The sequence below is a fragment of the Vipera berus genome (genome assembly GCF_964194415.1).
Source record: "Vipera berus genome assembly, chromosome: 4".
Lineage (NCBI taxonomy): Eukaryota > Metazoa > Chordata > Lepidosauria > Squamata > Viperidae > Vipera > Vipera berus.
In genome coordinates, this window is record NC_138206.1 from 37,619,575 (window position 1) to 37,632,996 (window position 13,422).

The window sequence follows — 13,422 nt, forward strand, 5'->3', positions numbered from 1 at the left end:
GCCTCTTGAGGAGATGTGGCAGGCTGAGACTATGGAGAAGAGTTTCGCGTTAAAGCAGGACCCGAAAGAACAGAGGATGACTAGGGCTGCATACAAGCGTAAGGAAAAAGAGCAAAAACAGAAGCTTGTATCTGGTCTAACTACGCAAGATGCGGCTGTTTCAGAGCCTGTGGGAGGAGCACGCCTGAAGAGAGCAACAGGTGATCTTCAGGTTATGTTCCAAAGGCTCCTGGTCACCAGAGATGGTGAAGTTCCTGACATGGAATGTTAATGGCTTAAACTCACCACAGAAAAGAAAGAAAGAATTTTATTATTTGAAACAACATAAAAATGACATTGTTTGCTTACAAAATTGCATTAAAGGACCAAAAGTATTTGGTTAACTCCCGGTTGGGAACACATTTTGCAGCTTTTGCTCCGGACAAGAACGCTGGAGTGGTCATTTATTTAAGAAAAGATTTATCGGCTAGATTAATTGAATCGGACAAACAAGGGAGATATGTTAGTATTGAATTGATGTTACAAGGAAAGAAAGTTCTTCTTATTGGATTATATGCTCCAAACCAACAACAGCAAAAGTTTTTTAAATTTTTACATCATAGACTAATTGAATTGGATTACAAATCTGTTATTATGATGGGGGACTGGAATGGAGTTTTGGACTCATCTGAAGACAAGAAGGGATCTTTTAAAAACCCTTCTAATTATTCGAAACTGCCCAAAGCCTTTTTTGATTTGAAGGAGGATCTGGAGCTAAGAGATGTATGGCAGGAAAGGAATATGAAAGATAGAGATTTTACTTTTTTTCAGATAGACATAAATCTTTCTCTAGGATTGACTTTATTTTAATTACTACTGATCTTTTCTCTAGGGTTAAGAACGTTAAGATTTTTCCTAGGACATTGTCGGATCATAGTCCTGTTTGGTTGGAGTTTTTTGCTGAAGATGGTAATAGAAGATCCTGGAGATTGAATGAAAATTTATTTACAAATGAGGTGTTCTTGCAGAAATGTAGGGAACATGTGAAAGAATTTTTTGTTATATATATGCATAAAGGTACATCGATGGGAATGGTTTGGGATGCTAGTAAAGCTTATATGAGAGGGGTCTTGATTTATATGAATAATGCTTATAGACATAAGCAAATGCAAAAACGTAAAGATCTTGAGGAAGAGATTAAATCTAAGGAGAAAGATTTTATTTTGAATCCATTGGATAATAATTTAAGGACCTCGATACATTTATTGAAAGAACAATTTAGTATGTTAATGGCTGACCAAGTGGCAACTAATTTGCGTTATGCTAGGCATAATACTTTTTGTAATGCCAATAAGCCTGGTAGGTGGTTGGCTTACCAATTAAGGAAGAAACAGAAATTACGTACTATAGATAAAAATATAGGGCCTTCTCAGTGGGAGCGCCTGCCCTCTGGAACCAGCTGCCAGTAGAGCTGAGGACTGCTCCCGACCTCCGATCATTCCGCCGGGGCCTGAAGACCTGGCTCTTTGAGCTCTCGGGCCCAGGCTGAGGGGAAAATTTTAACTGGGGTTTTAATGTACAGGGTGAATTTAATGCTTTTTAAATTGGTTTTAACTTTTGTATGTTTTGTTTTTAATTCCCTGTAAACCGCCCTGAGTCCTCAGGGAAAGGGCGGTATACAAATGCAAATATTAAAATAGAATATAAAGGAAAAGAAGTCTATCAACAAAAGTTGATTAAGAGGAGTTTTTTAGATTTTTATTTGAAATTATATTCTAGAGAAAACATACAAGCTTTAGATATAGATAAATATCTACAGGAAGCACACTTTCCTAGACTCTCAAAAGAACAACAACTTGAGATGAATCGCTTAATAACATCACAGGAAATCTCTTTAGCTATTAAACAGTTGAAAGTGGGCAAGGCCCCGGGAACAGATGGATTAACAGCAATTTATTATAAAATGTTGTTGGTTGAAATGATTGAACCTTTAAAGATGTTGTTTAATGAAATTCAGACTGGAGGAGCAGTTCCTCCATCTTGGAGGACAGCTTTTGTATCATTGATTCCAAAGGAGGATCAAGACCTTACTCAACCTAAAAATTATAGACCTATATCGCTTTTGAATACAGATTATAAGATCTTTGCTAAAGTATTGACTAATAGATTAATGCAAGTTTTAAAGCAAATGATTCATAGTGATCAATCGGGATTTATATCTAGAAGGTATATGAAATATAATGTAAGACAAATTGTAAATTTGCTTGAATATTTGGATAAGAACAACCAAGTCCCTGCAGCATTGATATTTTTGGATGAGGAAAAAGCTTTTGATCAATTGAATTGGCAATTCTTATTGAGAGTTGTTCAGGAAATGAATTTTGGAGAAGGATTCTTACATTCTATTAAAGCTACATATCAACAACGGATTACCTACGGCAACACCTGCGGCCGGCGTCAACTTCCCTCCGTCCAGTGCGCTCCCACAGAGAGGGCCTCCTCAGGGTGCCGCCGATCAAAGAATGCCGATTGGTGACCCCCAGGGGGAGAGCGTTCTCTGTGGGCGTGCCAGACCTTTGGAACCGCTTACCGGTTGAGCTCCGGATGGCCCCCGACCTTCGCTCCTTCCGGCGCGATCTCAAAACATTCTTTTTCGAACAAGCTGGCCTGGTCTGACGGGATGGGGTTGGGTTTTTTAAAACTAGTTTTAACTTTAATATGTATTGATTTTATGGGCATGATGTTTAATGGCTTTTTAATTTTTGTATTCGATTTTATTGTGTATTTATTTATTTATTTATTTATTGATGGGATTTATATCCCGCCCTATCTCCTGAAGGACTCAGGGCGGCTCACAATAAAACATATAATAAGTGCATAAATCAAGATAAATGAAATTGAGAACATCAGTGCAATAAAAAATTAGAGAATTTAAAAATGAATTAAAAATACTAAATATAAATTAATTAAGATGCCTGTCAGTCTAGGTCAGCTTGGTGGAACAGGTGTGTTTTGAGGCCGCGGCGAAAGGATTGGAGGTTTTGGGCTATCCGAAGCTCAGGGGGAAGCTGATTCCATAGGGTTGGTGCTCCCACAGAGAAGGCCCTCCCCCTGGGGGTCGCCAGCCGACATTGCCTAGCTGACGGTACCCTGAGGAGGCCTTCTCTGTGTGAGCGTACTGGACGATGGGAATTTGTTCCCGGCAGCAGATGGTCCTGCAAGTATCCCGGACCTAAGCCATGTAGGGCTTTAAAGGTAAGTACCAGCACCTTAAATCTCACCCGGAGGGCAACTGGTAGCCAATGCAGCTCCCGCAGGAGGGGTGTAATATGGGAGTATCGGGAAGCTCCCATCACAACCCGCGCAGCTGCATTCTGCACCAGCTGAAGCCTCCGGGTGGTCTTTAAGGGCAGCCCCATGTAGAGAGCATTACAGTAATCAATACGGGAGGTAACGAGTGCGTGGGTGACTGTACGTAGGGCATCTCGGTCCAAAAAGGGGCGTAATTGGTATATAAGACGAATCTGGGCAAATGCCCCCCTAGCCACGGTTCCGATGTGATCTTCAAAACTGAGTCGTGAATCTAGGAGGACGCCCAGATTGCGTGCTTTATCAATGGGAGGTAACATCTCTCCTCCTATAGTCAGAGATGGAACCTCTTGGACTAAACGAGATGACGGTATGTACAGCCACTCAGTCTTGGCCGGGTTGAGTCGAAGCCTGTTTTCTCCCATCCAAATCTGTACCGCTTCCAGACAACGGGACATCACATCGAGGGCATCACTGGGTTGGTTCGGGGTGGAGATGAATAGCTGGGTATTGCCCTGTTCACCGCCCTGAGTCCTTCGGGAGAAGGGCGGTATAGAAATCAAATTATTAAATTAAATTAAATTAACAAACTGCACAAATTATAATTAATGGGGGGTTAACAGAGACGTTTAAAATTGAAAAAGGTACAAGACAGGGATGCCCCCTATCACCATTGTTGTTTGTTTTAACGTTAGAGATTTTATTAATTAAAATTCGAGAGTCCTCTTTGATAAAGGGAATTAAAATAAAACAGAACGATTATAGATTGAGAGCTTTTGCTGATGACTTGGTTGTGACATTATCTCAACCGATACAATCGGTTATAGATTTGATGGAAATTATAACTCTGTATGAAAAGGTTTCTGGGTTTAAGGTAAATAGTAATAAGACCAAGATATTGTCTAAGACTATGTCTGTGAGTGAAAGGGAAATGTTAACCAAGTTAACAGGTTTTGAAATAGTAAAAAAGGTTAAGTATTTGGGAGTGTATATTGCAGCTTCAAATGCAAAATTATATAAGAATAACTATGAAACACTATGGTTAAAGATACAAAAGGATTTAAATAATTGGAAAAAATTACAATTATCTCTATTGGGAAGAATCGCAGCTGTTAAAATGAATGTTCTGCCAAAGTTTCTCTTTTTGTTTCAAATGATACCTATATTGAAAAAGGATGCCAACCTTGATGAATGGCAGAAGGGTATTAATAAATTTATCTGGGTGGGGAAAAAACCAAGAGTCAAATTTAAGATTCTGCAAGATGCTAGGGAAAGAGGGGGGACTCAAGGCGCCTAATTTGAAATTGTATTATGATGCGGTGGTCTTGACATGGGTTAGCGATTGGCTTAATTTAACTAATAAAAGAATACTTCACCTTGAGGGTTGGGACTTGGTTTATGTATGGCATGCATATGTGCTTTATGATAAAAAGGTGGACAGGGCTTTTAAATCTCATATTGTTAGAAGTGCCTTCTGTGTGTCTAGAAATAGTATTATTATAAGTTAAATTATAAAATACCAATTTGGGGAATTCCCGGACACACGATAGAAGGCGTATCTATGGGAGTGAGTTTGGATATGTTTTCCTATTAGGAATTACTTAGATTGGAAGGGAATAACTGGCAACTTAAATCATTAGATGAGTTAAAACAAGAAAACATAAGTTACTCTTGGTTTCAATATACCCAATTGAAAGTTAGGTGGAAGCTGGATCAGAAGGTTGGCATCACAATTACAGATGAAAACTTAGTAAAACAAATTAGAGATTTAAATCGTGCGCATATAAAGAGGATATATAATGTTTTAATTGAATTGGATTCAGAAACGGAATTAGTTAAAGATTGTATGATAAAGTGGGCACAAAATATTCAGGAACCAATTCCGTTGGATATTTGGGAGGTAATCTGGGTTAGAAATGTTAAATTTACTCAGGCTCAAAATTTAAGAGAAAATTTTTATAAAATGTTTTATAGATGGCATTTGGATCCCAAAAAGTTGTCTAACATGTATCCTAACCTACAGTCTAAATGCTGGAGATGTGGTAGTTTAGAGGCCACCTACTTTCATATGTGGTGGACTTGTAGAAATATAAAAGCTTTTTGGATTAAAATTTGGTGGAACATTCAAAAGATTTTAAAGAGAAAGATAAAGTTCTCTCCACAATTGTTTTTATTGGGTATTGTTGTAGATTGTGATACTAAAGAAACCAATCTGATGTTGAATTTGATAACAGCAGCACGGTTACTGGTGGGACAATACTGGAAAAAGGATAGTTTGCCTACTATAGAAGAATGGGTACTTAAAGTATCGAATCTTGCAGAAATGTCTAAGGTTTCTGCTTATTTGAAGGATCATTCACAAGAAAGATATATTTCAGTTTGGAGAAGATGGATAGATTATATTCAGAACAAATATGGGACTAAAAGTTCCATTTAGCTTATGAGTAGATTTTAGATGATATTGTTATTAATTTTAGTATTAGTATTGATTATATTTTTGTTTAAGTTATTATTGTTTTTAATAATTTGAATGTATCTATGTTAAAGGGGAGTTAAAGCACATTATGAATTTGGTTAATTTTATAATGGATAATTTTAGTTAGAATATGATTATTATATCTATAACCCTGTATTCAGCTCTGGGAAGTGGGAGGGGGAAGGGGGGTGGTTTGGGGTGGGTGGGTTTTGGGGATATGTATTGTAAAATTTTGTTTTAAAACTCTTTAATAAAAAGAAAGAAAGTACACCCTCTTTGAGTTCTATGGTTTTACGTAACAAGATAGAGTAAAAATCATCTGGTCCTCAGTTCTTAGAAGAAGGTAAATACAACCTTAGATGAACAACAACACATGACATATTACGGCATGTAATCATTGTTTTTTAATCCCATTTATATTCCGCCCTTCTCCGAAGACTCACGGCGGCTTACAATCTAAAGCACAATGTGCTTAGCAATAGCCTTCATTCTATGTATATGCCTGCTTATTAGGGCTTTCGGCCCCATCTCAAGCGGCATTTTTACAAACTCAGCTTATTGCCCCCAACAATCTGGGTCCTCATTTTACCTACCTCAGAAGGATGGAAGGCTGAGTCAACCTTGAGCCTGGTGGGATGCGAACCTGCACTAATTGCAGGCAGCTGGTGTTACTTAAGGAGGCATTAGCCCACTGCTCCACCAAGGCTCTTTTACAAAAAGAAAGCCAAAATAGAGAAGCCATGTGTGAAAAATTAAGTACCTCTTGTGATTTAATAGCTTGTAGAACCATCTTTAGCTGCCATAACTTGAAGTAACCATATTCTGTATGATTTTATCAGTCTCTCACATGTTTGTGGAGGAATTTTGGCCCACTCTTCTTTACAACATTGCTTCAGTTCATTGAAGTTTGTGGGCATTTGTTTATGCACAGCTCTCTTGAGGTTCCGCCACAGCATTTCAATAGGGTTGAGGTCTGGACTTTAACTGGGCCCTTGCAACATCTTGATTCTTTTCTTTTTCAGCCATTCTCTGTAGATTTGCTGGTGTGCTTGGGATCATTGTATTGTTGCATGACACAATGTCGGCCAAGCTTTAGCTGTCAGACAGATGGCCTCACATTTGACTCTAGAACATTTTGGTATACAGAAGAGTTCATGATTGGCTCAATGGCTACAAGGTGCCTGGCTCCTGTGGCTGCAAAACAAACCCAAATCATTACCCCTCTGCCACCGTGTTTGACAGTTGGTATGAGATGTTTGCGATGATATGCTGTGTTTGGTTTTTGCCAAACATGGCACCGTGCATTATGGCCAAACAATTCCACTTTGATCTTGTCTGTCCAAAGGGCAGTGTTCAGAAGTCTTGTGATTTGCTCAGATGCAACTTTGCAAACCTAAGCCAGGCTGCCATGTTCTTTTTAGAGAAAAGAGGCTTTCTCCCAGCAATCCTTGCAAACAAACCATACTTGTTCAGTCTATTTTTAACTGTACTGTCATGAAATTTAACATTTAACTTGCTAACCGAGGCCTGTGAAGTCTGAGATATAACTCTTGCATTTTTTTTTTGCATTTTCTCTGAGCATGGCACCGTCTCACCTTGGGATGAATTTCCTGGGACATCCACTCCTGGTAAAATGGGCAACTGTCACAAATGCTTTCCACTTGTGAGTAATCTTCCTCACTGTAGAATAATGGACTTTACATTGTTTGGGAATGGCCTTATAACTCTTGCCAGATTGATGGGCAGTAACAATTGCTTCTCTAAGATCATTGTCAATATCTTTACTCTTTGGCATTAACATACACTGTAATGCTGGAGACCAGCAAACTCTAAAACATTGGCTTTTATAGAGGTAACCATACTTGCTAACGATAAATTGATCAAGGACACTTGATTAGCAACAGTTGGCTGTTACTTAGTTTTTTCATACATATGGAAGCAGTAAGGGTGTACTTCTCCATTTTGGCTCTTTTTGTAAAATAAATGATGACATGATATAATATGTTATGTGTTGTTGGTCATCTGAGGTTGTATTTACCTACTTTTTGGAACTGCTAAGGACCAGATGATTTTTACTATGTCCTGATACATAAAACCACAGAACTGAATGAGGGTGTACTTCCCCCCCATGACTGCATGCTATAATTGATGCTTTAACCAGTGTGCAGACAATACATACTGTATGATACCATTTCCTGTGATGAAACAAGCACAATATTAAAAATAGGGATACCACACAGCAAAGCAAAAAGATTGCTAAAGTAAGGTATTTCAGAAATATTGTTTTGTCCTTGTGTGACAGATCCATTCCTCCTATTGATGGAGGGAACTATTTTCTAATAGAATTTTCCTGTTGAAGATATGATTTTACAATTTAACCCTGCACGTAGCAGAAAGAAAGGGGAATTGGTGAATGTTGCTTTTCCCCTCAATTTTCAAGTTCAATGAGTTCCACTCTATTTGAAGATCCAACACATTTTATTTAGTATGCTATATGTATGTACTACATGTACACATAAGTTCTCTATTGGCTCTTTTGAAATCAGGAACAACTAAATATTTCATTTCAAATCTTATTTCAACTGCAGGAATACAGAGCTTGACTATGCAATGAACTTGCTTGAATAGTTCATGGAATTATATGAACACTACCAAAATACTCATAGCATTCCCACTCAAAATACTTTTGCACTTAAAATGGAGGATTTCTTACCTGATATAGATCAAACACACTTTGTGTACAACTATGTGAAACCATTTTTTATTTTTAAACAGCTTGTAGAGGTACCATTTTAATCACAAAAGTGATTACTTGAGTGGAGGCTTCCCTAAATGGTCAGAAAGCAACTATCTTTAAAGCCTGGCATGTCTATTACCCATGAATTTCTTGAGAAGTTTTTTTTTTCAAAGATCATATAAGCACAAATGGCTTAGATGTTCTAGAATTCTTTATCCTGAAAAGACATTTCTGTTCAGAACCAGAGTACAAAGAAATCCTAACAGAGAGGTTATTATTGTATTGTTTGTTTACTGACATCGAGCAAAGACATGCAGACCTATAAAGCCCTAAATGGCGAGGGTCCGGGATATTTGAGGGAACACCTGCTGCCAGCATCAAGCCCCCTTCGTCCAGTGCGCTCCCACAGGGAGGGTCTTCTTAGGGTGCCGCCGGTTAAAGATTGCCGGCGGGTAACACCCAGGGATAGGGCCTTCTCAGTGGGTGCACCTGCCCTTTGGAACCAGCTGCCCACGGAGCTTAGGACTGCCCCCGACCTCTGTTCATTCCGCCGGGACCTGAAGACCTGGCTCTTCGAGCTCTCTGGCCCAGGCTGAGAATTTTTAATTTTAATTTTTAATTTTAACTGGGGTTTTTATTTTCTCTCAAGGTTTCATTTAATCTTTTTTAATTGTTTTAACTTTTGTATGGATTTTCTTTTAAATACCCTGTAAACTGCCCTGAGTCCTTCGGGAAAGGGCGGTATATAAATCTAAATAAATAAAATAAATAAATAAAAGTAAGATGAATAGGGGTCTTATTGTTGTCCCTACTACACGTTACAGAGTTTGAGAAGCTTCTTTTTGCAATTGTGTATATGTTGTTTTAAAAATCACATCTCTCATATTAAAACAAAAAGAGAAAAGACTCAAACTGAAGAAACTCTGGAGGAAGAGCACACCTCTTCTGGACAAACATGAAAGCATGACAAAATGTTGAAGGAGTCTTCATACAGCATCAGCTTAATTCCACTCAGCTGTCAGATCAGATTTCAGCCTCACAGTAAAATATGAAGCAGACACTTTTGACTGCTTTGCAAACCTAGCTTCCTTTTCTTTCCTTGGAAAATTAGTATTAGAAACCCATCACTTTACTTCAAACTAGCTTCTGATTTATTACATAACTATTACTGCTGTCATTTTTTTTAAAAAATTAAATACTTCTATGCGTTAGAATCCTAGCATGTTTTCTACAGAATTACCATCACTGAAGATAATAGGAGTGACTTTTTAACAAAATAAGTTTGCGCTACTTATAAAATTGAAGGAATATTTCAATATTTTCTTGCATAAGCTATTTGTACTTTAAATTGTTTATTTCCTATTAAATATTTAATGATTTGGGTTTAAATGGCCTAGGTAAAGGGAAAAAAAGTAGTTCAAAAATTATTGTATTAATGAAAGAAGATATGTTATATTGGGAAATGCAATAAAACAATTCTGGTTGTTGAAAACTTTGATGAAAGGGAAAAAAGAGGTTAACTGATGAATTAGGAAGATTGAAACAATGTGCCTTTAGGAGATCTCTAATAACTGATTCTTGATCCATTAGCAGCTGCATGCCCAACTGACATACACGACCAACAAATGTCATTTTGAATGGCTGCTTTGATAATAATCATATTAAGGAAAAGAAAATCATGGCCAAACTGAATACACTACCTGTTTTAATTTCTGGTTTCTCAATAGCGGTACTTACTTGCCAAAATATAATCTCATTTACTTTGATATTTGAGGAATATATATACCTAACATAAACTCTTACAACTTAAAATTGCCTATATTTAAACTTTGTGATTAGATCAAGATTTTGTAGCAAAACGATTAGACCATTTAAAAAAAATCCATGGTAAAGAAGTGACTTGATTTGTAGTATCTATCTGTGGAAAGTATACGATTCATGATATTTTTTTTAATGGCCATTCAACCTGACAGTATATTTTGTTGTCAGTTAAAAATCAGGAAGCTCAGGAATACACAACCAATAGCCTCCCAAGGACTTGGAGTCAGCCTCAGAGTCTTTCCAAATTTGCTATTCAATTGGTTTTTCTTTAATATAAGGGGAAAACTTATTAAATGCATGGATATTAGTCATGTAAATTACCTAAAGCAATGCAATTTAGTTTTAAAATTTTATCCCCTTCTTCTATGTTTTGCAGTATATACCTTGATAGATAACTCAAACATTTATTCCCCAAAAGGTAACAAACCTGTTTTACGCCTACATTTTCAAGAATGATATTCTAGAATGGTATCCAATATTTATGCTGCAATGTGCACAAGATCAATTATAATTACTGTGTAACATTTATTTCACCTGCCAAGCATAAAAAAGGCTATTTTAACATTTAAAGAGTGCATGATTGCACTAGTGGATTCCACACATGGCCTGACTAGAATGAATGAGCCATCCTCAGATAGGATTCGTTCACTTTCTTTTGAATAAAAATTGAGTTTTCGGTAAAGTTATGTTACAAGCGTTATCAAGATCCCTACCTGCAAAGTATATGAATTGTGGCTGAAGGTGAACTATGGTTTAAACAAACCCAAGTGGAAGTCCTCCTTATTGCTCAAAATGATACACTCAAGAATAAAAAGGATAGGATCAGTATGCACATTTCTTTTCAATTTAGTTGTGTATTTGAAAATGACACAGCTTCTTGTTCAAACAGTGGGGAATAATATCAAATCATATACCATATCATTTTTTTTTATTTTGCAATATATGACTAATGATAAGGATTACTTCCCAAAATTAATCTGGAACTAGAAACAGATTGGCAAATAGTGGTTTTCCAACTATTGGCATCTGGTTTTGGTCACCACAATATAAAAAGAGAAAGAGTGCAGAGAAGAGCAACAAAGGTGATTAGGGGACTAAAAGCTAAAACATATAAAAAACGGTTGCATGAATTGAGTATGTCTAGTTTAATGAAAAGAAGGACCAGGGGTGACATGATAGCAGTGTTCCAATATCTAAGGAGCAGCTACAAAGAAGACGGGGTCAAGCTATTCTCCAAAGCACTTGAAGGCAAGACAAGAAGCAATGGATGGAAACTAACCAAAGAGAGATGCAACCTAGAACTAAGGAGAAATGTCCTGACAATTAATCAGTGGAACTACTTGCTTCCAGAAGTTTTGAATGCTCCAACACAGGAGATTTTTAAAGAAGAGATTAACCAACATTTGTCTGAAATGGTATAGGGTTTCCTACTTGAGCAGGGGATTGGACTAGAAGACCTCTAAGGTCCCTTCCAACGCTGTTATTTATTATATTATGTAACATTAATATTGATACATTATTAATAATCTGAAATTCAGTATTGCAGCCTCAGAACACATACTCAAATATATTTGCTCACAAGCAAACATGGTTCTCTTGAATGGATCTTATGCCTAGTAAGAGCTTTCAGGGATGTAGTCCTATGCACATTCCCTTGGGCGTAAGTACAATTAAAGACAGTGGGATTACTTGCCAGAATACACATATAGTCTGTCCTACACTGTCCTGTAGGGAACGGTCTCAAGAGTTGCACTTCCATCTTTCCCATACATTTAAGGGACTTTAAATCTCGGCTGTTCCAAAACCAGATGAATCTTTTTCGGTGTAAATACTTTCAAGGTGGTAAACTTCTTTCCCCCTCCCCCCCCCCCCAGTCTCTGTAAACCCTGGTCAGCGGTACAGTTCACGGACTCAGAAATTCCCGTAATATTGACAGACGTCCCTCATCAGGTGCAGCCTTTCAATCTGTGCCTCCAGCAAGGCACCCTGCCGTCCCTCCCTCCTTTCAAAGGGGAGACTCTTCGTTGACTCTGCAAGGCATTTTCTCCATCACCTGAATTTTCTGAGCCCCCCCCCCTCCCGCTTTCTGACATTCACTCAACTCCTCTCTCCCGCCACCGTCTGAGTCTCCTTCCTTCCCATCAATCTCGTTCCACACAACCTAGGTCAGGGGTAGGCAACCTCGGCTCTTTTATGACTCGTGGACTTCAATTCCCAGAATTCCTGAGCCAGCATAGCTGGCTCAGGAATTCTGGGAGTTGAAGTCCACGAGTCATAAAAGAGCCGAGGTTGCCTACCCCTGACCTAGACTAATTTTTCTTCCCCGCCGGGGGGTGGGGGGTGGGCAGAGAAGCCAAGGTGGGTTACAGTGCAGCGCTTGATGCAATGCAACCTCTCTCTCTCCGACTCGCCCTTACCGATCCTGACAGCGCGGAGTTCGGCTTCCACATTGACCGAGACGAAATCTCCGATCTGCTCCGTGCTTGCCCGCCAAAGAACTCGGCGATGGCGTGGAACAGACTTGGCGGAGCCGCCTGCCAGACAGACAGGCACACGGAAAGGCGGGGGGGGGGGAGAGCGGCGACGGCGGATGGTAGGGCTGAATAGAGTTGTTTCCTCTTCTTTGGTTCGTCGAGGAAGGCGGGACGTCGCCCCCTAGCAACACCTCTTCCAATGAAGGCGTTGCTAAAAGCGAGTCAGCTCGTGCGAGGGTAGAAAAAGTGAACGCCGTTCTCTGTGGCTCACGAGGGGGAGAGTGACAAAACTTGCCACCACTCGCGTAAAGGAAAGAACGGAAGTTGTACCGCTATTGTGGTCCGCTGGCAAGGAGTAGGCGGAGATGTTTACTTTGAAGGATGAAATGTGGGCCCAATCGACAAGGGCAAAGGCGGGGCTTAGCGACTTTTATCGATGACATTCTTTACCAATCAAAAAGTGCTACTGAAAGTTCAGCTCCGAGCAGGGAATACAGCTCGGCCAATCAGGGGCTTAACCAACCGGAGCTCGCTAGAAGGAAGGTTCTGTAGGTCAGCGGATGAAGATCGGCGTTTGAATGACGAGCGCGCACGCCACTAAGGAGGCACCGCGGGGGGCGGTGCCG

General features: G+C 39.0%; 1 protein-coding gene across 1 annotated transcript in view; it reads right to left on the minus strand.

The window, feature by feature from the left end:
- The window catches only part of CGGBP1 (CGG triplet repeat binding protein 1), a 16,673-nt gene extending 3,748 nt beyond the window's left edge, over positions 1-12,925 (minus strand). The window contains exon 1 of the mRNA XM_081327514.1: positions 12,740-12,925. The gene's annotated coding sequence lies outside the window, so the exon portion shown is untranslated. The remainder of the gene's footprint in view (positions 1-12,739) is intronic.
- Positions 12,926-13,422: the final 497 nt, after the last annotated feature.